The sequence below is a fragment of the Oncorhynchus clarkii genome, chromosome 26 (assembly GCF_045791955.1).
Source record: "Oncorhynchus clarkii lewisi isolate Uvic-CL-2024 chromosome 26, UVic_Ocla_1.0, whole genome shotgun sequence".
Taxonomy (NCBI): domain Eukaryota; kingdom Metazoa; phylum Chordata; class Actinopteri; order Salmoniformes; family Salmonidae; genus Oncorhynchus; species Oncorhynchus clarkii.
Window position 1 is genome coordinate 26,490,292 of NC_092172.1, and position 24,260 is coordinate 26,514,551.

Consider the following 24,260-nt stretch of genomic DNA (forward strand, 5'->3'; position numbering starts at 1 on the left):
GACTCTGCAAATATGACAATAAATCACGTGGGAAATCAATCTGAGAGGAGGCGACTGTGAGCCACTGATAATGCATCAATCAATATTTAATGTTTGGGCCTTAATTAATCCACAGACGCCAAGCATTCTTTAAGTGACAAAGAGGAGAGAGGAAAAACGAGCAGAGAGTGCTTTAGCATAGAACAGCTCTTATATCAAACAGGGGACATTGAACTGAGAGGCCTCATCAGTCGATTCCCTTTTTTGTGGTTTATTAGTCTTCCCTACGTCATTTACAGAACCAAGATGAACATAAGACACATTGTGTGGCATGGGAACTACCAAAATCATGTATTGTGAGACTGGTGATGAAAAAGATACTGAACTGAATGTGCTAATATACAATAATTAAAAAAGTCTCAAATTAAGTAAAATCTTCCTCTATACATCCTACACTGACATAGTCAAATTATTTACAAGTGGCATCACAGTAATTTCATTTGAAAAGTTTTAAAACTATCAGCTAATTCTCTATTCTGTACCAAGCTGTGTGAATGTACTGTACATTTAGAACAGTCTCCATTTCCAGGCTGTGAGAACACTGAGACCCTCCCTAATGCATCAGCTGCCCCTGCCTCCATACCTGCGCACCGATGACACCTCCATGTTTGATCCATGCGAGGTGAATGCAAGGCCTCTCTCACAGTCGCACAGAAGATCCAAGCCTGAACGCTGCAACTGCAGAGCCGTAATGGAGGCCATGCTTACCCTGAGCCCTCTGATCACACAGACAACGTCCCACAGGTACTAATTACTGCATCCACAATGCAGAGATACAGTAGCACAAAGAAATAACACAGGGGACGGCTGACATTTGGATACCTGCAGTGAGATTCAGCCGGATAATTGGACCACAATCTCCCACAGAGAGGGAGTGTTTAAAGGAGCTGATGGATAAAATGGTCTCTGGATGAATATAGAAACAGTTGAACTAGGCCAGGTCACCAGAAACATCCCCTCAGTGGAGTTACAGACCAAGTTAGTGAAGCTGTAGAGAAACACAGCAGTAGTACTTCAAGTTACTAAAGACTCCTTAATAAAGAATCACTTAAAGAGCTTCTTGAGATGTGGACAATGTGTTGAGGGATTGGGTATTGTTGACTGAACATATTGATAGCAGCATTTTATCTGTTGTGTTATTGTCCTCAGATTTACAGCTCTTCTTTCATCTTCAAAGAGACATACATCTTTGTTTTACCTTTATTTAACTAGGCAAGTCAGCTAAGAACAAATTCTTATTTTCAATGACGGCCTAGGAACAGTGGGTTAACTGCCTTGTTCAGGGGCAGAATGACAGATTTTTACCTTGTCAGCTTGGGGATTCGATCTGGCAACCTTTTGGTTACTAGTCCAACACTCTAAACACTGCTGCCCCCCCAATACATCTGGAGCAAGCTTGAAAATATGCTCACTTTAAAAAAAAATGCAACACACTTGCAACACACGCGTTAAATTGTAAACCCCAACTAAATTTTCACATTTCACACAAACCTGAATACAGGTCAAACACACCTGTCTCAAATAAAGGATTTTTTTTACTCACTGACATTTTTGTCACCTCAAAAATACAGTAGCTTTCTATTCCTGATGCCAATCTCAGATACTGAAAATGCTCTGAGGCACAAACAGAAACACCTTGGCAAGTTCACTATTAAGCCAGAGGGTAGCCCCAACACATTTCACATCAATATTACATGTATATCCTCAACATTTCAAAAACCAGAGAAAACAACAAACATAATATTCCACTGAAATGAATGACAGTTCTTATGCCATTTCCTGCTGGTGGTGTGTCTGATTGCAATAACCTCCATGGGTGATGTAACGAGACTGTATAGGATACTTCCTCCCTGCTGAACTGTAACATAAAACGTATTCTGCATTCACTTGGCTGTGTAAGCACACATACACACTGACACCTTATGCACATGACATGACATGACATAAGACACAGTTCATACACTTGACATAGCGCTACATATGACGCCACAGACTGATAGGGAGCCACATGAACCATATTTACAGAATGTCACACGTACTAAAAACTAGAAATCCGGAGACAGCCCATGAAGCCATCGCTTTCCTGGTCCCCTGCTACTCTAATGCACAATGGCTCGCTGTACTGGAGGAGCTATGCAGTTGCCAATAGCACATATCCAATTGGTCATGCTCATTAAAAGCGAGAGGGCTAAAACAAGCAGGACTGAAAGTGAGTTCTTGGGCAGACAGAGGAGCCATTTGGTGATTTATTGGGATGTGCTGCTGCGAAACGCAAAGTGAGAAATGAAATAAGCCAAAGTGTGAAGCAGAAACACTGAGCTGCAGACAGACAGAGCTAGGTCGTAAATACCATGAGGTTAAATAAGACATCAGCCCAAATGGCAGTAAAGTGTCTTAATTCCCCCAGACATATGTGAACATGTGTAACTATATCATCAAATCCCCAAATGCCATGGGCGGACATGCAGACTGTGTCTGGGTGATGTAAGAGTAGCCTCCTGTCAGGACCTATCAGAGCAGAATACATGAACATGTCTGGGGAGAAGACAGGCTCATATGACCTGACTGACTGGAGAGATACTGTACTTCCTACTGAAGTGTACTATAGGATGGACAATGGTGGTGTCTAAAATATGAACAAATCTAAAATATTTAGTATTTAAATATGTAATCATAATTATTCATAACACATTTTGAAACATTCTTTGATGAAACAAATAAATATGTTTTTAGGAAACTAAGAAATATACTTTGTGGAAATTAAGAAATACTTTTCTAGGGAAGTTAGAAATACTCTTTGAGGAAACTGAGAAATATGATTTGTGGCATCTAACAGCAAGTAAAAGACAACGGTTTTACCATGAATACATAAACACCAAACAAAGAAGTATCACTCCACTGATGCCCTTCTAAACGGAGTTCTCAAAGTCTCTCGTGACTCTCCCCTCCCTCCAACCTCCTCCTTGGCCCTAGAGTAGACCACTCTCCCGACTGCCCCCACACTCCTCCCAGTCCCATCTTTAGTGTTTATTACAGGTGACCTGCATCTTCAGTCAGAGGCTAAGTGGTGGCAGGCTGGAGGCTGGAAACAGGCCTGACAAACAGAATTTAATGAATCTCCCGACGTGGCTAATCTCATCCACAAGATGCCTTTAATGCAGCTGTCTGCCACTAGAGCTGGATTCAAATTCCATTTGCGCTTAATTAAGCTTACCTAGTGCAATGGGACCAATGGAATAGTCCCAAAAATGCAAACCCTGACTACTTGGCACTCCAGACAGGCTCAATCGAACATTTTAAGTATTTGAAGGAAAACAAATACTATTTGAACCCAGGCCTGGTATCGGATGCCTCTAATGCAAGCTCTCAAAGCATCTCTGTCCCCTGATGAGGACCACTGCCACAAGATGCCAAGAGACAATAGGGTACAGAGGGGCACCTGCCATTCCATTCCTGCCTCATAAAAAAACTAACAACAGGGGACGAAAAAACCCAGGCAAGGAGGGGATCTATCTCCTATGTCCCCGACCGACGAACGAAGGAAGGCTTTCCAGCTGGATCAAGGCTACGTCTGATGATGTCACCCCTTTTATCATCCATTTGATTAATTCCTCTGTCAATTTGAGACCCAAATTTGTTGCTGTGGTTTTTAGAATGCATCCAAGCAATATACAGGCTGATTGCATATAAAGTCATAGGCTCGGGTAATGGAAATGGGGGTGGAGGGGGTGGGATGGTGGAGGGTGGAGGGGTCTGGGTCAAGGAACTTTAAGAATGTAGTGTTGTTCTGTCCTTTTGTGTAACCATGCTCCTGTGCCAGGGTGGGGGCTTTCTATCTAATCCACGCTGATTTGGTAAACACTCACGCTAATACCGCGGCCAGGGCCCTAATTCTGTTGTTTTCTCCCTACTAAAGAAAATTTGTATTTCTTGGGAGATGTCTTGAAGCAGATGGATGGATGGAAAATGTGGGGATAGATTTAATCTCACTAAGGCTCATGCTCAGATTGGACCCACAGATTAGGAATGCAGCCAAGTATTTTCAATAATTATTCTCTGGTTGAATTAAACATATCCTCTTAACACAAAAACATACACTTGCCATGCATGTCGGACTGATGGAACATCTGTAAGGATCACTGCTGTTATTGAGTGGAGAGAATCTATCCACACCACATGCCATAGGCTTTAGTTCTCCATTTGCAGTAGAAATGTACAGATTTTCTACATCATTTTGACTAATTCTAAATGTAAATATTATGTACAAATATATACACAAAATTATTATATTGTATACACAGCAGAAATCAGATTTTTAATTAAACAATCACATACACTGAGCATGTTGGCAAGCAACATCCATTTGAACACTGACTATCTCCTATGACACTGGGGACAGCATAATTGCACACCAGCATCATTTGAAACAGCGTCAATTGATTGAATTCGCCCAGAGTCCGACCTGTCCCTTCCTCCCCCTTGTCGCCTGAACAATGACCTGGAAACTTATCTCTCTGCTCACCTGCTCCTCTGATTGTCCTGTATCAAATGCATTTTATTTTTCTTCCCTCAGAGACAATCAAACAATTGGGCTTGTTTGCTAATTGATGGCAGAGTGGCGGGAGCATTCATTTTAGAGATCCATCTATTTGTTGGTATGGAGCCATGGATAAAGACAGCTCATTGAATTATTACCTCTCCCCTGCTTGGCCCAGAGCCCCTTGTTCTTTTATCACTCCCATTTTCATAAATCTCAGGTGGTAACCGGCCAGCCCAGTGTGGCCCACCCCAGATGACACCATGTAAAACAGTTACCTGCTGGCCTCTCCTGATGATTTTATCTGGGGGATGTTGACAATGAAAGCAGCTGCTCTGTAGACTACCTTGGGCCAGGCCCCCTCTGTATCCTTTTCTGCTACCTCCTTCCACCTCTCCTCTCGTTCCCTGGGGGGTGGAGGTGGTGGGGTGGGGGGGTCACTCGATCTCCTTTCCCAGATCTTATCAGGTCAGTGGAGGACCTGCTCCCCTCTAATCACTGGCCTCTCTGGAAATGACACAGTGTAATACAGTAATTCAGGCTGTTCCATGTGTATGTGAGTGCGTATGTGAGTGTGTATGTGAGTGTGTATGTGTATGTGAGTGTGCATTTGAGTGTGCATGTGTGCATGTTTGACTGCGTATATACCGCTCGTGCTTGCATGTGTGTGCATGTGTGTGCATGTGTGTGCATGTGTGTGCATGTGTGTGCATGTGTGTGCATGTGTGTGTGGTTTAATAAAGGGAAAAAAGCCCAGAGCTGCAGCAGTGGAAGCAGGCAAAAAAAAAAAAATGTTTTAGAAGTCATTAAGATGGTCACAGCAAAGAGCCTGCTGTGGACTTGATTTAACACGCCAGGCCAGTAAGTCAGTGGTGGGTGTAAATAATGTATTCATTTTTAAAGAGATTTTTTTCTCCTTACAAAGATAAAAAACAACATCTCCATCTGGTCAAGTGTGAACTGGGACAGAGCTAGATTAAAGAATGTTCTGTTATCTTCTGTGTGGCTCCACTGGCTTAATGTCCTCAAAATCAATGCCCTTCCAACAAGTGGTTCATTAAAACAGAATGGCAATGTTTAATTCTGTGTATTACAAAACATGTACTGGCACTCATTCCAGACCTGCCAGTGGTGCTACAGACTAGAGGAATTAAAAACAAGACAGAAATCAAAGCACAAGCAGGGAGATTCTTCCAATTACTATATTGTAACGAAACAAATATGATCAATCTAAAAAAAGTGTTGGCAATATATCATATACACTGTAGGAAACATTAAAAACACTGCTATTTCCATGACATAGACTGACCAGATGAATCCCTTATTGATGTCACCTGTTAAATCCACTTCAATCAGTGTAGATGAAAGGGAGGAGACAGGTTAAAGAGGGATTTTTAAGCCTTGAGACAATTGAGACATGGATTGTGTTTGTGCAATTCAGATGGTGAATAGGCAAGACAAAATAATGAATTGCCTTTCCATGGCGTATGGTAGTAGGTGCCAGGCATACCCGTTTGTGTCAAGAACTGCAACACTCAACAGCTTCCAGTGTGTACCACCCAAAGGACCTCCAGTCAACTTGACCCGACTGTGGGTGTCCACCCCCCTCCAGGTGTCGCACATATTCCCCAGTATCCCCTGTGTATTTATACCTGTGTTCTCGTTTTGTCTGTTGCCAGTACGTTTTGTTCGTAGAATTTACCAGCAGTTTTCCCCTTGCACCTGTCTTGTCTAAGTTCTTGTTTTCTAGTTTTTCCCAGCTTTGACCCTTCGGCCTGCCCTGAGCCTGCCTGCCGTCCTGTACCTTTGCCCACTACTCTGGATTACTGACTTCGGCCTGCCCTGAGCCTGCCTGCCGTCCTGTACCTTTGCCCACTACTCTGGATTACTGACTTCGGCCTGCCCTGAGCCTGCCTGCCGTCCTGTACCTTTGCCCACTACTCTGGATTACTGACTTCGGCCTGCCCTGAGCCTGCCTGCCGTCCTGTACCTTTGCCCACTACTCTGGATTACTGACTTCGGCCTGCCCTGAGCCTGCCTGCCGTCCTGTACCTTTGCCAACTACTCTGGATTACTGACTTCGGCCTGCCCTGAGCCTGCCTGCCGTCCTGTACCTTTGCCAACTACTCTGGATTACTGACTTCGGCCTGCCCTGAGCCTGCCTGCCGTCCTGTACCTTTGCCAACTACTCTGGATTACTGACTTCGGCCTGCCCTGAGCCTGCCTGCCGTCCTGTACCTTTGCCAACTACTCTGGATTACTGACTTCGGCCTGCCCTGAGCCTGCCTGCCGTCCTGTACCTTTGCCCACTACTCTGGATTACTGACTTCGGCCTGCCCTGAGCCTGCCTGCCGTCCTGTACCTTTGCCCACTACTCTGGATTACTGACTTCGGCCTGCCCTGAGCCTGCCTGCCGTCCTGTACCTTTGCCAACTACTCTGGATTACTGACTTCGGCCTGCCCTGAGCCTGCCTGCCGTCCTGTACCTTTGCCAACTACTCTGGATTACTGACTTCGGCCTGCCCTGAGCCTGCCTGCCGTCCTGTACCTTTGCCAACTACTCTGGATTACTGACTTCGGCCTGCCCTGAGCCTGCCTGCCGTCCTGTACCTTTGCCAACTACTCTGGATTACTGACTTCGGCCTGCCCTGAGCCTGCCTGCTGTCCTGTACTTTTGCTCCACTACTCTGGATTACCGACCTCTGCCTGACCTGACCCTGTGCCTGCCTGCCATCCTGTACCTTTGCCCTTGTTGTTGTAATAAACATTGTTACTTTGACACAGTCGGCATCTGGGTCTTACCTTAAACGTGATAGTGGGAAGCATTGGAATCAACATGGGCCAGCATTGTAGAATCAAGTCAATATTACGAATGTGTTCTTGTTTTGTACACTCAGTGTATATCCTAATACAAACAGCATTTTTTTCCTAAGGAATAAAGGATTTCACTTAGATGAAAATAAATAATTGTATCAAGTTAAAACCATTGTTAAAGGCTATGCAGTACTATGAATTCTGCATTCTGATACGTTTTGCTGTATGGCCAATATTCACGTTTGTAGAAAAGTGAAGTTTGGTCTTATAGACAAAATAGATGTGGACTAACCTGAAGAGCTAAAGCTAACCCAAACAGTGGGTTAAACCAGAATTATAATTCACACCAGTAAAACCAGTAACCAGACCCACATTAACCAAAACACTGCAGCCCCTCCCACACCATGTCTGTTAGTCAACCAGCTCTGCCCAAATAACTCATCACCGCTTCAGCCGCCTTCACCACCCGTTGCTTTGTCTTTTACTGCCAATGAACTGCACCAACACAGACACCAAACCAAATAGAGGGACGCTGTTTTATTCCAGCTTCTGATCATTAATGTACATAAACATGAGCATAATTAATGTCCATAAACATGAGCATCATTAATGTACATAAACATGAGCAGGAGAGGACAGCAGTGTGTCAGCTAGCTAGCTCTTCTCTCCCTTGTCTGTCGTCTCTGTCTGTATGGCCATGCCCAGGCCCAATCACTCAGTCATACATATAATTCATGAACCCCCCCTCTGTCTTCTCTCCCACGCCCTGTCCAGCCTCGGAACAGCCACGGCCAGCCCTTTAAAGGACTGTATTGTGGGGGTATAAACTTGTTTGGTGCCAATATCTCGTCATGCTCAGAATCACAATGGCTTGATCCTGCCTCCATCCATCACGGCAGACCAGACAGGGCCTACCATGATACTAGTCAAATATTATTACAACTTTGAACCCCTTGCCCATAAATTAGGAGCTAAATTGCCCCGGTGCTGTTACGTGTGGAGAATGTATGGGCATCCGTCGCCTTCAAAGTAATTACACACTAAACGGGAAGCGTGGCTGGGCATTCTGCAACCAGGGAAGTGGCGGAGAAGAGGAGTGGGGGTGAAAAGGGAGAAAGAGGAAAAGAGCAAAGGATTTGCGATCGGCGTTTTGAGCATGTTACAGTTTCAGTTTTTTGTGCAGAACATTATTCATTCATCAGGTCAGGCCAACCTGAGTATGGAGCCATTACCCAGCCCAGAGAGACCTAACATCTGCTGTTAAGTGCAAGCAGGCGATACTGTGACATGTTTGCAATCTTGTCCTCTTCAGATGTTTGGCCTACAGTGATACACTTCAAACACTTGGCCAGCGCTACTTTCTTTCACCCGCTCTAACACTCTCTCTTTTCCTTCTCTCTCTCATTCTCTCTCTCTCTTTCCCTTCTCTCTCTCGTTCTCTCTCTCTCTTTCCCTTCTCTCTCTCTCGTTCTCTCTCTCTCTCTTTCCCTTCTCTCTCTCGTTCTCGCTCTCTCTTTGCCTTCTCTCTCTCGTTCTCTCTCTCTCAGCTGAGCTGAGGTACTGATACCCTCTTCTCCTTGACTTCTTCATTATTTTCTCTGGTATCTGCTGCCTGTCTTATCTCCCTCTCTCTCTCTCTCTCTCTCTCTCTATCTCTCTCTCTTTCTCTCTCTCTCTCTCTCTCTCTCTCTCTTTCTCAGTTTCTCATATATATTAGTATCCATCGCTGTGCGTGCTAAACAACGATCAGATTTGACCTCCTTGCATTGGATCATGCAAGGTAGATCTTTAATCAGGTTAGCATCTCACCCTCTCACAGGTGGAAAGAACACCATGTTTACTCTCTCCCTCTTTGACCTGGACACTGTAGAAGGCATCCGATGTCATTAACAGGTATGGACTGGTAATGTACTCTGTGTTGACTTGTAGGGTCATTGTCAGTGCTTAGATACATGATAGGTGGGAGATAAGAAGCAGGTGCATTTTGGTGGCTGATGCCTCCTTCAGGCAATGTGCCCCCACCCAGTTACCCCCACCCACCTGACAGGCTAGGCCTACATGGGTACTGGGACTGGTGGGGGCTGGGGGCTGGGGATGGGGCATCTGCTGAGCTGCAGGTGTCTCCTCCTCCTTCTCTTATCACTGTGTTAACTGATGATCTCACCCTGCTACATCGCTGTACTGATCATAGCCCCCCTTCGTTCGTAGCCGCCCTCCCTCTCCACTAAACAAGTGACTGTGACACACATGTCCCTGGAGCATAACAAATGACACATAGTGTACGTGTACCTGTAGGCCCAAACTGACTTGAGGACACAGCCATAGCTCATCTCACCAACCAACAGCGTGATGTCCCATGCAGCCATGACTTCAGAGTAAAGGCATTGACACTGCATAAGAATGATCCTCACTCACCACAGCTTTATTTGTCTTAGGAAGATGAAGACATCATTTTTTTGCAAATACAGCTGGCAGGCAACTTAAAAGGGCCATTAGACTAGGCCTTGTAATTGTTGAAAGATAAGAGAGCAGAGGACAGGGAAAACTGCACACAAGACACAGGCGGGGGAAGCGGGGGCTGGGCCCACTCTTCAAAGAGATATACATTTTGTCATTAGTTCAATTTGAATTGATCTCCCCCCACTCAAACACTAAGAAACAGATGCCAAGATGCTTTGTTACAGTGTCCCAACACACCAAGCAGCGGATAAAACAAAAAGAGAGAGAGAGAGAGAGAGAGAGAGAGAGAGAGAGAGAGAGAGAGAGAGAAAGAGAGAGAGAGAGAGAGAGAGAGAGAAAGAGAGAGAGAGAGAGAGAGAGAGAGAGAGAGAGAGAGAGAGAGAGAGAGAGAGAGAGAGAGAGAGTGTGTGGAATTCAGCATCTTTGAGCCCTTTGATTGCTATCTTGGGGCTATACAGAGCAATTACTGGCTGGAACCATTAAAGAGGCTGATTACTGGCAGGCCAGTCTGTGGAGGGAGCAGCAGACACAGACAGGACAGGCAGATTCCAGGTACCACTCAGCTAGCACTTCTGTCTGCTGGGCATGTCACTCCCCTAACTTGGCCCTCAGCGCAACACCTGACCAGCGTACGCTCACACTAATGAGGCCACAGACAGCCCATCACACCTTTTCAATATGACTGACTGTGTTTCCTAAGACCAGCTCATATATCCAGGCTACCGTCCTGTCCCATCTGTCCACAGTCATACTATATCACGTTGGTTTTATTTCCTCTTAATAAACATGCTATCATTTCATACAAATCTGCCCAATCTGCTATCGTTCCATCTCCTGAGTGACCTAGTTATGTGATATAGGATGAATCCGAAATGGCACCCCATTATCCTACACAGTGCACTACTTTTGAACAGAGCTCTATGTAGTGCACTATATAGGCAATAGGGTGCCATTTGGAATGCGACAATGGAGTGTATATACAGTGTTGGCCAGGGTCACTGTACTCCGGTGTCTCTGGCTGCTGGTCTCATATAACGCTTTGAGGTGTTCAGTTGGACAACAGCCCCCCCCCACACACTTTCTCCCCATCGCTCTGTCCCGTGTTCCTGCATGTCGCTGGAAGATGAGGGGGTAGGCTGAAGGATAGATGGATGGAGGGAGCAATAGCATGGAAGAAGGGAGGGAGGAGAGGAGGGGTAGACAATTTGTTTCCAGTTTTCTCACAGCTCCAGGCCTGGCGTCTCCCACTTCTGTTGATTTACAGCCTTTCTCGACACAACCACATCTAAGAGAGGAATAATTAGAAGCCTCTAAAACTGGGCAGTTTAAGGCTGTTGTAATGAAATTTGTTGGCCTGCAGTCGGATGTGTTAAGGGTGGGGATGGGGGTGAGAGGGGTGGAAGGAGGGTGGGAGGAGTGGCTGGGCAGGGGAGGTAGTGCTAGGGATGTGGATCGAGGGAGGGAGGCAGGGAGGAGGGGTGGGGGTTGGCTGGGCAAGGGGAGCAGGGGAGGTAGGTGGACTGCACATACACAACTCCACCCTCCTCCACTCCTGCCCATAAGCTGTGATCCAGCTCATTCAGAGAGCTTCACAGAGAGCGAGACTTTACAAGGTCATTTATTCCTACCAACTCCTTGTTATGGTGATTAAATATATCCCAAGTCCAAGGCTTCAATTACTGGGCCTGGCTGAGGGGGCTGGCGGGCGGCTGTCCTGGCTGCGATGTGAGGAAGAGTTCCAGGCCCAGAACCTGTCCCCAGCTCCACGAGGGGTGTGGAGCAGTGCCGTGGGGCCTGGCTGAGGGGAGGCCTGGCTGGGTTAGCCCTGGCTGGGGAGCCCTGGCTGGGAGAGCAGGCAGCTGGGGCTGCCTCCCTGGCTCCAGTGAAGGGAGGAGCTCCAGGGGGAAGGCTGCTGAGTGATTCAGTCTTTTAGCTCCGAGGTCAGCAGCTCTGACGTAAAGCGTTCTAAACAACACAACACATGCAGGCTACCTACAAACAACAATAGCCCCTTCCTGTTCTGTCGCTGGCGAGGGAACAGCAAAATTACAGCAGTAACTATAAGAAGCGTTTTGAAAACTGCGGGATGTTTTTTTGTTTCCTAACTATGTGGTTTTATTGCAGGGATTTTTAAACCTATCCTCACCACTGAAATGACTGTCACACTTCTCCATGAAAGATAAGCGAGGAGAAAAACACAACACAAAAAATAACAGTTATTACCACTATCATCCACAAACAACTATAATCTTATCCTGTGCCATTGCCCACAGCCCAAAAACCTATTTCCATTTATCTTCGGTTTAAAGATTTCCTAAACAAGAACACTACTCTTCTCTTCTGATCATTAAAGTGAACTCATACATCACATCAGTGAGTTCTCCACCTTCTACAGGCAGTGCGGTCAACTACATCTACACATCCTGTCCCTCTGTGCATGGTGACCCACGGTGGGCTCAGCCAGGTGACCTCATCCCCACCACCAGCAGCGGCAGGAACCCAGCAAGAATGGCAGCTGTTCAGGCTGCCCTGCTTTGATGGCACCCTGCCTCTTATTTACTGCGCTGGGACCACGCATCATTTACTCTGAATCGACCAGGCTTTGTCCACCTGTTACCTGACCCCTTCCGCTACTGTGGGGGGATCATGTGGAGGAACGGGAGGAAGCACCGCCAATAGGCTGCTTCACAGCTTGGTCTCACGGTGGTGGATTGGACAAGAACACCTAGAGTAAAGGTAATGAAGGAGTGAGTGAGGAGGAGAGACAGAGAGAAAGAGAGATAGCGAGAAGAGGGGCAATTAAGAGAGAGAAAGAGGGGAGAGACAGAGAGAGAGGGGGAAGGAAAGGGAGAGCGAGAGAGAGAAAGACAGGGAGAGAGGGGGAAGGAAAGGGAGAGCGAGAGAGAGAGAGAGACAGGGAGAGAGAGAGAGAGAGGAGGGATAAAGAGTCCTGTTTTTTAAAGAAAATCACATTTTTTGTCCATTAAAATAACATCAAATTGATCAGAAATACAGTGTTAATGTTGTGAATGACTATTGTAGCTGGAAACTGCAGATTTTTTTATGGAATATCTACATAGGCGTACAGAGGCCAGTTATCAGCAACCATCACTCCTGTGTTCCAATGGCACGTTGTGTTAGCTAATCCACGTTTATCATTTTAAAAGGCTAATTGATCATTAGGAAACCCTTTTGAAATGATGTTAGCACAGCTAAAAAACTGTTGTGCTGATGTACTTGTCCTCTTTGTCACGGTCGTCCTCCTCTTCATCTGAAGAGGAGAGGCGAGATGGATCGGAGGACCAAAATGCGGCGTGGTATGTGTTCATCGTTAATTTTAATACAGAAAACACTGAACACTATACAAAAGAGTAACAAAAAACAATAAACCAAATACGACCGTGAAGCTACAAAATGAGACCTGTGCTGACACAAGCCACTAACATAGACAATCACCCACAAACAAACAGTGCAACCCAGGCTACCTAAGTATGATTCTCAATCAGAGACAACTAACGACACCTGCCTCTGATTGAGAACCATACTAGGCCAAAACATAGAAATCCACAAATCATAGAAAATCAAACATAGACTGCCCACCCGACTCACGCCCTGACCATACTAACTAAATACAAAAACAAAGGAAATAAAGGTCAGAACGTGACACTCTTGCTCAGTTGTGCACCGGGGCCTCCCACTCCTCTTTCTATTCTGGTTAGTGCCAGTTTGCACTGTTCTGTGAAGGGAGCAGTATGCAGCGTTGTACGAGATCTTCAGTTTCTTGGCAATTTCTCGCATGGAATAGCCATCATTTCTCAGAGCAACAATAGACTACTGATTAGTTTCAGAAAAATGTTATTTGTTTCTGGCCATTTTGAGCCTGGCAATCTTTAACCAGGACAACAGTTTTCAACTGTGCTAACATAATTGCAAATGGGTTTTCTAATGACAAACTTGGATTAGCTAACACAAGGTGCCAAAACGTGCCAACACAGGAGTGATGGTTGCTGATAATGGGCCTCTGTATGCCTATGTAGATATTCCATAAAAAATCTGCCGTTTCCAGCTACAATAGTCATTCACAACATTAACAATGGCTACAATGTATTTCTGATCAATTTTAGGTTATTTTAAAGGACAACAAATGTGCTTTTCTTCCAAAAACAAGGACATATCTAAGTGAACCCAAACTTTTGAAGGGTAGTGTATATACTGTAGTAACTCAATCAAATGTATTTATAAAGCCTTTCTTACATCAGCAGCTGTACAGAAACCCAGCCTAAAACCCCAAACAGCAAGCAATGCAGGTGTAGAAGCACAGTGGCTAGGAAAAACTCCCTAGAAAGGTCGGAACCTAGGAAGAAACCTAGAGAGGAACTAGGCTATGAGGGGTGGCCAGTCCTCTTCTGGCTGTGCCGGGTGGAGATTATAACAGAACATGGCCAAGATGTTCAAATGTTCATAGATAATCAGCAGGGTCAAATAATAATAATCACAGTGATTGTAGAGGGTGCAACAGGTCAGCACCTCAGGAGTAAATGTCAGTTGGCTTTTCATAGCTGAACATTCAGAGTATCTCTACCGCTCCTGCTGTCTCTAGAGAGTTGAAAACAGCAGGTCTGGGACAAGGTAGCACGTCCGGGGAACAGGTCAGGGTCCCATAGCCACAGGCAGAACAGTTGAAACTGGAGCAGCAGCACGGCCAGGTGGACTGGGGACAGCAAGGAGTCATAAGGATCCTAAGGCTCAGGAGAGAGAGAGAGAGAGAGAGAGAGAGAGAGAGAGAGAGAGAGAGAGAGCGAGAGAGAGAGAGAGAGAGAGAGAGAGAGAGAAAAGAGAGAGTGAATTAGAGAGAGCATACTTAAATTCACACAGGACACCTGATAAGACAGGAGAAATACTCCAGATATAACAGACTGACCCTAGCCCCTGACACATAAAGTATGACAGCACATAAAATGGAGGCTGAGACAGGAGGGGTCAGGAGACACTGTGGCCCCGTCTGACGATCGATACCCCCGGACAGGGCCAAACAGGCAGGATATAACCCCACCCACTTTGCCAAAGCACAGCCCCTCCACCAATAGAGGGATATCTTCAACCATCAACTTACTATCCTGAGACAAGGCCGAGTATAGCCCACAAAGATCTCCCCCATGGCACAAACCCAATCTGAATCTATCATGTACTGAATCCTGAGTACACGATAGACCTTCTGTAGAGACTGGCCCCTCTGTCAGTCTACTCCATCCAACTGTGAACACTCCATTGGTTCTTGTGTGGACCCTCTCTCCGAACAGGGGAGGGGAGGGTTAAGGGGCGGCCTGTGGAGGGGACTGAAGAATTTTACTAGGATGTAATCCCGTCCAAGTGCCTCTGGCTCTTTCTTCTCTCTTGTTAGGAGCTCCCTTTGTGAGGAGGTGTTGGCTGGAAGGGAGTGGATGTGTAGTGTGTAGTGGCTGGCTCGTTAGCTGTTGCAGTGGGGCCTGGGGGTGCAGAGAGGGGTCCAGGCCTGTGCATTAGCTGGCTGTGACAGTAAGGCCTGTGGGTGCAGTCCGGGATATAGGCAAGGGTGGAGGGCCTGAGGGACTTGGGGGTGCATGCAATTGTGTAGCAGAGGTACATAAGGGGGTGCAAGCAAGGGGTACAGGCAGGGGCACAGGCATTAGTAGACTTCCAGTGTCAGTAGGGCCTGGGGGTACAGGCAGGGGTGCAGAGCCTGGGACCGCCTGGCTGACCGGAGGGTAAACGAAAATACCACACCCCTCAGTGACATTATCAGTGACATTAATGAACACAACGCTGCTGTGCCGTCATCTGGATCTCATCTGGAACCCCGATGATCTATGACAAATGGTTATGTATCCTGTTCAAACAAACACATTGAATCCAAAGTCCATATACATGCACTTTTTTACCCCACACTGTTTAGTCCTCACATGAAACACTGTGTGTTATGTGTGTATCTGTCTATGAATATCTATGTCTATGTTATGTATCCACACCTGTACAGGAACATATCGCTTTTATTGTACCTTGTTGGCATAAGACTAGTGTCACTGTGCCTACTGTGCACCCCTCTACCCCCACCCTTCCATCTCTCTCTCTCCCCAAAGTGAGCCTTGCCAGTTAGGCAGGCAGGGGAGGGTGGGAGGGGGGCACACTGCAGGAATGTGAGCCTGTGTATTGTTTGTAAAAAATAAACCATCTGGACCAAGATATTCACAGAGAATTTATATTAAACAGCTGCGAAAGCAAGCTTCTGAATGTGGACAGGGTGACTGGTGATGCAACGGGACCACACCACTAGTATTACTCTGGCAGTCCTCTAGGAGAGGAGAGGAGGAGTTTGGCTAGTTCTAACATTAGCTCCTCCTGCCTTAATGAGAGCAGCCAATCTGAGCACAGCATATTGAAAAACACTCCACATTTGTTGACTTCATCCTGTTATTTATATTCTATCATGCATGTCACCATACAATAATTCTACATTTATATGACACATAGGCCTAAGGCAAAAACAAAACTTTGCTTATACTTTGTAAGTATCTCTATTATATCGACTACAGCCAAGCTCATCCCAGGGGAAAAGCTATGTCCCTATGGGGTAATAATGTTTCTCAACTCCAGGGTTGTGCTCACTTTACAGTCAGTCAGTCAGTCAGTCCACTATTCAGTCAGTGTTGGAGGGCTCATCCCATCCCATCCCATGTTTGACTACCTCAGAGCACAGGAAACACCTCACACACAAACGCAAAGAGACGAAGGGACACTCGCTGGCTGACTGTCAAATCACAAGCAGCAGATGTGGAGAGGGCTATGAAGCCTGCCTGGCCCTGCATGCTCTCTCTGGCCATCTGGCCAAGCCAAATATTGCCTCAGTGCACGGCACCCCCTGTCTATTTGTCTTAGGCGCTGCTGCAGCATTGTCTGTGGTCACACCTAGGTACTCTCCAGTCACTCAAGTCACTGCCCCCCGACCAAGAGACTGACAGCAGACAGTTAGCTTAGGTTTATAGAGGTGTCATCAGGGTGATTAGTTCTATTGGTAAACAATGTCCTCTTCCTGCTCATCCTGCTCTGATTGGAGGGTATATGTAAGAGGAGTAGTCCTCAGACCTGGGTTTCTTTCAAATACTATAGCTGTGCTTGATTGAGAGTGTCTGGAGCAATGAAACCAATGGAATAGTGACAAAAGTGCAACCCCTGGTCATCAGGCACTCCAGGCTGCCTGAAGCAAACGCTCAAAGTATTTGAAAGATTTAAAATAGCATTTGAACTCAGGTCTGGTTGGAGTCTCCCTCCCTGGTCATGGGGAAGCTTGAACACAGATCAGTGCTTGCTGTACTCAATAAATAGTCTCTCTTTCTCTCTCTTTGTTTCTAAAGTCACGTCAAACAAACACAGTAAACAAAGAGGCTGCTAAACAAGAGGCGACCCAATCAAGGTCTGGCGACTGCAGAAAGCCATGATGATCTCCAAGATGTCTTCTGTCAATAAGAATATTTAGTAGTGTTGGATAGTAATTGTAAGCAAGAAAGTGTTTTTTGAAAAGGAATATTCATACTTGTTGCAAAACATCAAGGAGACATACAGCACCCTGAGAGTTGCCAGAGGATTGTTAGTATATTAGCACGTCAGTATGCAGTACGGCAGTATGCAGTATGACTCTTTAAACATTGGGAGCTGTTGTTGTCATCCTTCCTCTCCTCTCACACTCTCTGGGAGCAGCGGGTCACAGCCTCCACTGTAGTATACTTACTGTATCTAACAATATAAAATAATGCATCCTTCCTTCATTAGCCTTACCTTGTTCTGGTTGCATCACAGCACAGGAATTCAGAACCAATCCAGAACCAATATCCTGCAATTAGTTCAGTTTACACACACACACACACACACTTATATGCATGCACACAAACGCACACACACACACAAACACAGATGCAAGTACATGCCTGCGCACACACACACACAGAGACACACACACATACTGCCTTGGGGTTCTGCTCTGTTCTGTTCGGCCTGCCTGGGAAATGGGATCCAGTCTCCCTCTAAGCCTGCTACTCCCCTGGTGCCAGAGAGCAGGACTGTACCTTCACATACAGAGAGATACTGCAGGCCAGGACACACAGTTGTTGTTATTGACTTGTTTGCATGGAGAGAATGTGTAACATGCAACATGGACATGTACGTGGAATAGGACAAGCAGGGAGTAGTGATGTTTTGCTGTTGTGTCTGAGTGAGTTGGGATGAGTTGGCCCTGAAATTATCCGACCACAACACAGAGCCTCACTGTCCTATGGTTGACCGTTAGAGAAACGGGGTCGGCACACTGTGCTTACTAACAGTAAGGGTATGATAAGAAGTGTGCACATCGACTGGGGCCCCTGCTTATTCAATCAGAGCAAGTTAATAATAGCAGAGAATAATGCACTTTAGAATGTTATTTTAATTGGTTTATAAATTATGCCAATTATGCACCGGAATTCCCCCTCTAAATCACCTTCACTAATCTACTTAAAGAGTCAGAGGAATCAAATGGAGTGGTGACACCGAGTCAAACACTGACGTGAGACACACAGAGGCCAGGAGACTGACAGCACGAGTGTGTTTGTGGTGTGTGTGTTCCTGTGAGTGTGTATGTAAATGTGTGTTCCTGTGTGTGTGTTCCTATGAGTGTGTATGTAAATATGTGTTCCTGTGTGTGTCTTCTTGTGTGTGTGAGAGTTTCTGTGTGGGTGTGTGTTTGTTCCTGTGAGTGTGTATGTAAGTGTGTGTTCCTGTGTGTGTGTTCCTGTGTGTGTGTTGCTGTGACTGTGTATGTACGTGTGTGTGCCTGTGTGTGTGTTCCTGTGTGATTGTAAGTGTGTGTTCCTATGTGTGTGTATGTAAGTGTGTGTTTCTGTGTGGGTGTGGGTGTGGGTGTGTTCTTGTGTGTGTGTGTGTTCCTGCGCTGCAGATCATGTGAATACGGCAGCCCAATTGGATTATCAGATTAGCACCAGATTTGCCCCCTGACCTCTGAAGCAGGCAGTCAGACACTGGAAGTCTTTGCCTGGTTGACAGTGACGTTGTTTATGGCATGTCCCCCCCCCCCCCCACACACCCCCCCGCCAGGGTAGCCACACCCTTTACCTGTAGGAAGGGCACTGTAGTCAGACAAACAACTAAATGTCGGATTAGAATTATGTAGAGGATTAGCCTAGCTCACTCACTGCAACAATAATCTGGACATAACAGATTACGGCCTATATTTAATCCCTATCCTCTTCATTGTAATGCAATGGAAATGGATAAGTCTATTCTTCAAATCATTATAATGTCATGGTAATGCTTATTAATACGAGTGACCATATTGGGACGAAGACTGAAAAACAGCTTCTCTCTCAAGGCCATCAGACTGTTAAATAGCCATCACTAGCACATTAGAGGGTGCTGCCTACAGTGGGGCAAAAAAAGTATTTAGTCAGCCACCAATTGTGCAAGTTCTCCCACATAATTTGCAAATAAATTCATTAGAAATCCTACAATGTGATTTTCTGGATTTTTTTCTTCTCATTTTGTCTGTCATAGTTGAAGTGTACCTGTGATGAAAATTACAGGCCTCTCTCATCTTTTTAAGTGGGAGAATTTGCACAATTGGTGGCTGACTAAATACTTTTTTGCCCCACTGTATATACATAGACTTGAAATCACTGGCCACTTTAATAAATGGAACACTAGTCACTTTAATAATGTTTACATATATTTTGCATTACTCATCTCATATGTATATACTGTATTCTATTCCATTCTACTGTATCTTAGTCTATGCCGCTTTGACATTGCTCGTTCATATATTTATATAGTTCAGTTCTCAGTTTAGACCAGTTTAGATGAACGCAATGATTTGTCAACTCCAACACCTACCGTCTTACATGGAGTCCAAAAACAAGAGTTTCCAACCGTGGCGGGACTACATTAAATTAGTGGACCTAGTGCAGGAGATGCAGTTAGGCAAGTTCACCTCAGAACCGACAACCATTGACTGTCATGACTCTGGGATGTGCTCGACCATGGTGGAATTTGAAGAGTTTCCGCCGTGAGCCTTGCTGTCATAGATAACACCTGTGGCGACACCACCCCTACGGCACGAAATGGAACCACGGGAGTCTGAAATCGTACCCTTGCGTAAAGGTGCTCCTTTATGTCCATGCAGCACCAAGGGTCCAGAGCCCCCTACAGCAGTGTCCAGACCCTCTCAGATCACCTGAGCGCAAGTTCTGCAGCTTCTGCAAACACAATGGTGAGTCTGAGTCTGTGTTTGTGTCCCACAGCCTCAAGGACCAGGATGGGGACGTGATGTGCCCGTACCTGCAGCTGTATGTCTGCCCTCTCTGCAGGGCCACCGGGGCCCAAGCCCACACCAAGCACCATTGTCCCTGGGTCGAAACCTTGACGGCCCTGAAAGAACTTCATTGGACTCTATGTAACCTGGAAACCACATAGGCTGGTTATATAGAGCCACGAGGCTGCATTTATTGTAGCTGTGGATTTTAACAAGGCTAATCTGAAAACAAGCATCCATAAATTTTATCAGCATATTGAATGAGCGACCCGGGCTGGCAAAATGCTGGATCATTGTTACTCTTACTTCCGCGACGCATACAAAGCCCTCCCACTCCCTCCTTTCGGCAAATCTGACCACGACTCAATTTTGTTGCTCCCAGCCTATAGACAGAAACTAAAACAGGAAACGCCCGTGCTGAGGTCTGTTCAACGCTGGTCCGACCAATCTGATTCCACGATTCAAGATTGCTTCGATCACTGGACTGGGATATGTTCCGGATAGCGTCGAACAACAACATTGATGTATACGCTGATTCGGTGAGCCAGTTTATAAGCAAGTGCATCGGTGATGTTGTACCCACAGCGAATATTAACACCTTCCCCAACCAGAAACCATGGATTGATTGCAGCATTCGCGCCAAACTGAAAGCATGAACCACTGCTTTTAATCAGGGCAAGGCGACCGGAAACATGACTGAATACAAACAGCTTAGCTAGTGCCTCTGCAAGGCAATCAAACAAGCTAAGCGTCAGTATAGAGACAAAGTAGAGTCGCAATTCAACGGCTCAGACATGAGAGGTATGTGGCAGGATCTACAGTCAATCACGGACTACAAAAAGAAAACCAGCCCCATCATGGAACCCGACATCTTGCTCCAAGACAAACTAAACAACTTCTTTGCTCACTTTGAGGACAATAAAGTGCCACCGACATGGCCCGCTACCAAAACCTGCAGGCTCTCCTTCACCGCAGCCAACGTGAGTAAAACAGCTGGCTGGTGTGTTTACAGACATATTCAATCAATCCCTATCCCAGTCTGCTGTTCCCACATGCTTCAAGAGGGCCACCATTGTTCCTGTTCCCAAGAAAGCTAAGGTAACTGAGCTAAATGACTATCGCCCCGTAGCACTCACTTCTGTCATCATGAAGTGCTTTGAGAGACTAGTCAAGGATCATATAACCTCCCAAGACCCTCTCCAATTTGCTTACCGCTCCAATAGGTCCACAGACGACACAATCGCAATCACACTGCACACTGTCCTGTCCCATCTGGACAAGAGGAATACCTATGTAAGAATGCTGTTCATCGACTACAACTCAGCATTTAACACTATAGTACCCTCCAAACTCGTTATTAAGCTCGGGACCCTGGGTCTCCAACCCACCCTGTGCAACTGGGTCCTGGACTTTCTGACGGGACGCCCCCAGGTGGTCATGGTAGGAAACAACATCTCCACCCTGCTGATTCTCAACACTGGGGCCCCACAAGGGTGCGTTCTCAGCCCTCTCCTGTACTCCCTGTTCACCCATGACTGCATGGCCATGCACGCCTCCAACTCAATCATCAAGTTTGCAGACGACACTACAGTCGTAGGCTTGATTACCAACAACGATGAGACGGCCTACAGGGAGGAGGTGAGGGCCCTCGGAGTGTGGTGTCAGGAAAATAACCTCACACTCAATGTCAACAAAACAAAGGAGACGATCATGGACTTCAGGAAACAGCAGAGGGAGCACCCTCCTTTCCAAATAGACGGGACAGTAATGGAGAAGGTGGATAGTTTTAAGTTCCTCGGCGTACACATCACGGACAAACTGAAATGGTCCACCCACACAGACAGTGTGGTGAAGAAGGTGCAACAGCACCTCTTCAACCTCAGGAGGCTGAAGAAATTTGTCTTGTCACCCAAGACGCTCACAAACTTTTACAGATGCACAATCGAGAGCATCCTGTCGGGCTGTATCACAGCCTGGTATGGCAACTGCTCCGCCCACAACCGTAAGGCTCTCCAGAGGGTAGTGAGGTCTGCACAACGCATTACCGGGGGCAAACTACTTGCCCTCCAGGACACCTCCACCACCCGATGTCACAGGAAGGCCAAAAGATCATCAAGGACAACAACCACTGCCTGTTCACCCCGCTATCATCCAGAAGGCGAGGTCAGTACAGGTGCATCAAAGCTGGGACAGAGAGACTGAAAAACAGCTTCTATCTCAAGGCCATCAGACTGTTAAACAGCCATCACTAACATTGAGTGGCTGCTGCCAACATACTGACTCAAATCTCTAGCCACTTAATATTAAAAATGTGGATGTAATAAATGTATCACTAGTCACTTTAAACAATGCCACATTATATAATGTTTACATACCCTACATTACTCATCTCATATGTATATACTGTACTCAATACCATCTGCTGCATCTTGCCAACGTTCGGCCATCGCTCATCCATAAATATATATGTACATATTCTTATTCATTCCTTTGTTGTTGTGAAATTGTTAGATTACTAGTTAGATATTACTGCATGGTCGGAACTAGAAGCAGAAGCATTTCGCTACACTCGCATTAACATCTGCTAACCATGTGTATGTGACCAATCAAATTTGATTTGATTTGATTTGACCTACAGCTATGTCTATGTCTTGTCCAGTGGTGTAAAGTACTTCAGTAAAATACTTGAAAGTAGTAAAGTACTACTTAAGTAGTTTTTGGGAGTATCTGTACTTTACTTGGGCTCCCAAGTGGCGCTGGCGGTCTAAGGCACTGCATCTCAGTGCTTGTGGCATCACTACAGACACCTTGGTTGGAATCCAGGCTGTATCACAACTGGCCGTGATTGGGAGTCCCATAGGGCAGAATTGGCCCAGCGTCGTCCGGGTTTGGCCGGTGTAGGCCGAGAATTTGTTCTCATACAGGTTTTTACTTTTACTTTTTTACTTTATATATTCTTAATTCTATTCCTTTACTTAGATTTGTGTGTATTTGGTATATGTTGTGATATTGTTAGATATAACTGCACTATCAGAGCTAGAAACAAGCATTTTGCTACACCCGTAATAACATCTGCTAAACATGTGTATGTGACCGATACAATTTGATTTGATTTGTAGAACAACTATGAAAAAACTGTAATACAAGTTAATAATATTTCTCATAAAAGTTTCCTTTCGACTTTGTTTCTGTTGATCATAGGGTGTTGTTCTGGTTGTGTTTCGACCACCAGGCAGTGGATGATTTATTCTGGTGTGAAGCAGCAGCAGAGCCACCTTCGAGAATAACGCTGGATTGTTTTTAATGGCCTGCAGTAATGTGTCGACACATTTTCTCCAGGTCAGCGAGTGACAGCCATCTAACTAACCTGCTGATGGCCACCAGAACCCACACTCACTTTATGATTCATTTAATCTCCTCTGTGTGTGTGTGTGTGTGTGTGGCTGCTGCTGTTGATGTTACTAATCCATTAGAACAACTCACAGGACCAGGTTTACCAGTAGCTGTTACTTAAACAAGCATAAAGACAGAGCACACTACTGTTGCCAAAAGTCTTTGAACAAAATGACTTCCTCTACTCAAGCACACCACAGGTTTAATTATGTGTTGCAGAACATATAACAGAACAGACAATTTGTAGTGGGAAATCATATTTCCATTGGAAGGGGATTAGGACCTAACCAGTGATTTATAAAGAGGAATGTCATAATTGTATTTTTCACAGAGCTTCGAGGATTGTGTTTCAGCTAATGGGTGTCGGGCTGAAAGCACTAATTAGTTTTTGTAGTCGACTGTCACCGGCAGAGAAAGAAAAGGTGCCACAATAAATATGTTCCCACCGTGGGCTCTAAAGCCTGTAATTTGAATCAATGCTTCTGTATTAGCTTGTGGGAATTCTAAACGTCTCAACAATATGCAGAGATGTAATTACGTGGTTGTCTCACCCACACCTTGGCTTGAGTAGAGGGACTCTGACAACAACGATTACTAGGATACCCCCCTCTTTTACAAATCACATTGCAGGCTTTATGAAATTATAAACACCCATGACCTGAGAATTCTATTGTTATTGTTGGAAAA

At 45.7% G+C, this 24,260-nt stretch overlaps 1 pseudogene; it reads left to right on the top strand.

Moving 5' to 3' along the window:
- Positions 1-19,728: 19,728 nt before the first annotated feature.
- On the top strand, positions 19,729-23,467 carry LOC139384595 (nanos homolog 3-like; annotated as a pseudogene).
- Positions 23,468-24,260: the final 793 nt, after the last annotated feature.